Source organism: Hyla sarda, chromosome 2 (genome assembly GCF_029499605.1).
Source record: "Hyla sarda isolate aHylSar1 chromosome 2, aHylSar1.hap1, whole genome shotgun sequence".
NCBI classification, from domain to species: domain Eukaryota; kingdom Metazoa; phylum Chordata; class Amphibia; order Anura; family Hylidae; genus Hyla; species Hyla sarda.
The window spans coordinates 229,936,454-229,941,653 of NC_079190.1; the positions used below are offsets into that span (position 1 = coordinate 229,936,454).

The 5,200-nt window shown below is 45.3% G+C and overlaps 1 non-coding gene across 1 annotated transcript; it reads left to right on the forward strand.

Moving 5' to 3' along the window:
• Positions 1 to 2,263: 2,263 nt before the first annotated feature.
• On the forward strand, positions 2,264 to 2,377 carry LOC130359382 (U5 spliceosomal RNA). Its single transcript, XR_008890114.1, has one exon. It is a non-coding gene; the product is annotated as a U5 spliceosomal RNA (small nuclear RNA).
• Positions 2,378 to 5,200: the final 2,823 nt, after the last annotated feature.

Genomic DNA, 5,200 nt, shown 5'->3' on the forward strand with positions numbered 1-5,200 from the left:
CCGACCACATATCCTGTCCTTATGTCCCATCCACATATCCTGTCCTCAAGTGGGACTTATTTGTAGATAATGTAAGCTGGAAATAGAAGGGGACGTGGCTTTGTGGGACTGGGTGTGATTTGAAAACCAGACCGATGCGCAAAAAGGGTAGAGAATAAAATGGATGGGGCTTAAAATGTGTGCGTATCTTTGTGAGATGGGGTGTGGCTTGCAAGCCGGACTGACACATTAACCAGGAGATGCAGAGCGGAGCTTGTGGAGTAAGGTACTGGAAGTCCCATATACTTGCATGGGACTAGAAACAAAAACACATCTTTTATATAAGGGTGTAGGTAAGGGTTAATTTAACTATCATATCTTTTTATTTGACATAAAAGTAATGTGTGTACCAGGTATTATTGAAATATCTCCAGCCGTACGGAAGTTATGTGGGAACATACATTTCCCATTGATTTGCATGGGACTTTAAAGGGGTACTCCACCGCTAATACATCTTATCCCCTATCCGAAGGATCAATTGGCTCTGGAAAGTTAAACAGATTTGTAAATTGCTTCTATTAAAAAATCTTAATCCTTCCAATAGTTATTAGCTTCTGAAGTTTTCTGTCTAACTGCTCAATGATGATGTCACGTTCCGGGAGCTGTGCATGATGGGAGAATATCCCCATAGGAACTGCACAGCTCCCGGGACGTGAGTCATCAGAGAGCAGTTAGACAGAAAACAACAACTCAACTTCAGAAGCTAATAACTATTGGAAGAATTCAGATTTTTTAATAGAAGTAATTTACAAATCTGATAAATAAAATGTAATTGGGGCTCAGGGTTTCGGACAAATAGGACAAGGTGTATGGTATGTAGAAATATATTTATTGAGGTACTAAAAATATAGATAATATAATAGGATAGTGGCTTCTGCGTCTCACAGGGCCCTTGTGAAGGCGCAGCACCAGCTGTAAGTACTTAAAATATTAGTAAAAGGTATAAAATTGCATTATAATAAAATATAATAAGACCACCATATAATTATCATACAGTCTCTAAATGTACAGGAGGAATGTCTTTATAGGAGAGTACAAGTTCATCCACAACTGTCTTCTCCTCTCTCCAAATTGTATGCAAGTACAACTTCCAGTTCAAATGGCCGTAACCCGTAGCAACCACAAAAGAGTTCTAGTTCAAATGTCAATATTCAAGGTTAATAACCACTGGTAACCATATAATTATATAATGATGATGCCTGGCAATAGTACCAATTTCACAGAGTTCAGTTATGTATTAGTATCCCATGGCAACCATTCATTAATAACTGGCCGCGACAATGCTTCACAATTGTGCAGGTTTGGAATATGTTCACACTTAATAACAATAGGCCGGCGGATGATAGACAAGTTATACACTTGCATGCTGTAACTGTTGCAATGTTACAATACAGTCATATCACTAGATACTTTGGGGGAGATTTATCAAAACTTGTGCAGAGGAAGAGTGGTGCAGTTGCCCATGGCAACCAATCAGATTGCTTCTTTCATTTTGCAGAGGCCTTGTTAAAAATGAAAGAAGCGAGCTGATTGGTTGCTAGTGGCAACTCAGCAACTTTTCCTCTGGACAGGTTTTGATAAATCTCCCCCTTTGTGTCTCACCACTCCCGGGCTCAGATATGCAGGACTTCGCGGGGATGCTGCGATCTCCTTCAGTAGCGCGGTCACTGGGTGGCTCTCATAGCGTGAAGCCGCATCGCCGGAAACTCGGCCGTCTCCCACGGTGGCAATGCTTGATGACAGTGGGCTCCGGGTAGTGGTCCTACAGCGGTTTTGTAGATGTGTATACTGTGACTCCGGTGGCGTCCTCGTGGTAATGAGGCGCGTGATTCTCCTGTGCCGGGTGATTGACAGTTATCTTTCCTGGTATCAGGCGGCTGGTTAATGGACTGGAGTTGTATAAGCAGGTATATTGGTGGTCTAATTAGTTATTCTTAGGGACGCTGGATGCGTTTCAGGACTGTCTCAGTCCTTTCTTCAGCAGCTATAAATATGGCCCATATTTATAGCTGCTGAAGAAAGGACTGAGACAGTCCTGAAACACGTCCAGAGCCCGCGGAGTGCTATATGGCCTACTTGAATCTCCGTTTTACACCAGAAGTGGTGTCCTCTCCCTGAGGAAAGTACTGACCCCCTTTAACTAGTTACAGGCCTCTCACCTCAGCCAAACCAGATAACCCTGCTCTGTACTGATGAGGGGAAAACACCCTGAATCAGCTGTCTGATGCTCATGTTTCTCTTCATATTGTAAAAATCTTTCACCTTTTACTAAAGATTTCTGTAGAGTAATGAAACTGAGCTTTGTGCAGTGGCAGAATCATAGCCCATGAGGTCATATCGAGGTGTGATTTGCCACTGAGCTTACCTGGCAGGGGAGACACCATGATCACCACGGTGATCTGAAGAACTCACAGCTTTGTGGTAGAGATTTTGTGTAGTATGATTGCAGTACTTTTCGTTCTTACTAGAACTGCAGTTCTCGAGAGCATACCGCCTGAAGATCATCTCCTGCCTGCCTCGGAACTTCTGAAGAAGGAGAAAATCTTGAAGACTGCAGCTCCGGAAGAAGCCGTCAAAGAACTTGGAAGAAGGGAATCAGCGGTGAATTCCGGAACTTAGGCGAAGACGAAGGTGGCACAGAATCTTTTTGAAGAAACTTGCTGCCTCTGGAGAAGACTTGCATAGCTCGGGGGGGGGGGGGGGGGGGGGGGCGTGGCTTGGCCGCTGATCTTAATGGCCGCTCTGTAGAGAAGCTCCGGTGCAGGCACTCTATTTACAGCCTTCTTATGCCTGCCAGCGACCAGCAAGCAACTGAGAACGGACACCCGATCCGCCATGGCGACCTTAGGCAGGAGGAGACACAACAAACAGGGTGAAAATCAGTCCCTAAAGCAGTTTTTCACGGCACACAAGTCGGGAGGCCGCGCACAGCAAGATGGCACCGGCCCTTCCTCACAGCACAGAGGAGACCTCCGCGCACAGTCGCTGATCCCGCTGCCGCAGAGAACAGGGAAGAAGGATGCAGGAACCCGCGATGCAGCGCAACAAGATACCCGAGCTCGTCTAAACTGTGAGTTACCCCGCAGCTGGAGCTCCCCGGTCCATGTACATGAGGCCCCCCCGAGCCCTTCGTGGAGGGGGATGACACCTTATCTTTATCGCTGGGTGACTCAGGGGACTTGCAGCAGGGAGGCCCTGGTTCTCCGGAACTCTCAGCCTCCTCTCCCCAGATAAGCCCTGTCAAACAGAAGAAGCGGATGTCCCCTGAAGCGGAGCCGTCCTGGGCGACTGGAGAGGGGACGGACCCTATTGAATCAGTGGAGCAGCCCGACTTGTTTGCGGAATATCAGGCCTCACATAAAACGGTCTCTGAAACTGCCCTAAAAGAGATGCTGCGAATCCTGAGGGCCCCCATTAGCAGAAACGTTTCCTCATTGCTGACCCCAATTAAAAGTTCTGTACAGAAGCTGGATAAAAAAGTACTCCATGTGGAATCTAAAATGGCGTCCTTCGCTGCAGCCCACAATGGCCTGGTGGATGCACATAACGCCTTAGACGACAAGGTCAGTGCCCTTCAATCCAAGTCAGTTGATGCAGAGGACAGGAGTAGATGAAATAATATTAAATTCCGGGGCATCCCAGAAACTGTGCCGAATTCGCAACTGGCGAAATACGTTAAAGAGTTGACTAGACACTTTCCCCCTGATCTAGATGCATTCAAATATAGCATTGACTGGGCCCATAGGATTGCTAAGCCTAAGAATCTACCAGATGACCTTCCAAGAGATGTCCTGGCCCGTTATACCTTTTTCAGGACCAAAGATTTGCTTCTTCAGGTCTCCAGGAAGCACAAAACGTTACCTGCCCCATATGATGAGATTCAATTATTTGTGGACCTGTCGGCTGTGACATTACAAGCTCGGAGAGCTTTGCACCCTTTGACTATGGAACTTCGCAGACTGGACATTGCCTATAGATGGGGCTTAATAAGCTGCAATAATAAGATGCACGCATTCCTATCGGTGGATGAAGGTCTTATCCAATTGGAGAATTGGGGTTTCCAGATAAGGGGGCGCTGCACTCCTTCACCGACGCGATCTCCTGACTGAACTGCTCCTTGTTTTGCTTTTTGACAGCTTTTAGTTCCAGGACTGGCATCCTGAAAGCTTACAATTTGAGTGCTGAGGCAGACCGACTTCCATATATATCTCTGTTTTTTTTTGATTCTTTGGGTTTACTCTACCCTTTTACTTTTCCTTTTATGTTTTGCTTTCTGGCTTTTTTTTCCATAGCCCACATACCCCCAGGCAGTGCGACCCACCACAGGCTGCCTCTTGTGGAATATTTTATTTTCTCTTTATACTTCTTCTCTGCATCCCTTTCTACCTTTTTTTTTTTTCCCTTTCCCCCCTCACCTATAATCTCCACGGATCTGATTATTGCTACAAGTACTTTCTTATAATTTGTACCTCTGTGTTGATTTTGATTTTTTTTTTATATAGGAATCTAGGACTTTGAGTTACTGTAGCATTGAGCAAGGCGAGTCCCCACAGCAGTCTTCCTGTTCCCTCCGGCATCCTTGGTAACGTGCGGAATCTCCCTCTCTCTTTCTCAGTTCCATTCCTTTTTCTTTCTGTTATATCTCTTACAGGTCACAATGGGTATACAGGTCATGTCAATGAATGTTAATGGACTTAATAGTCCATATAAGAGAAGTTTTCTGTGGCGGGAGGTGTTAAACAGCTCAGCAGATGTTGTGTGCATACAGGAAACTCATATTTCCTCTAAAAAACCACCTAGTGTACACCACAGAAAATATCCTCTTATTGTGAGCTCTGCCTATGAATCTAAGAAACGGGGAGTTTTAGTGGCTTTCCGTGACACAATTGCTGTACAGATTACTACACAGATCGTTGATCCACATAGTAGGTACATAATACTTGTGTGTCTGATAGACAATGTTGCCTATACTTTGGTGAATGTGTATGCGCCAAATAGGGGTCAGAGTCGCTTTCTGAGGTCGCTATTAAAAAAGATAGATTCTATATGCAGAGGTGCGTTAGTCATATGCGGTGATTTTAATTCTGTGGTATCACCGTCCTTAGATCAATCTGCTCCATTAACACGCAGACCTTTCTATTTAGATGGGGTTCTTGCTGAT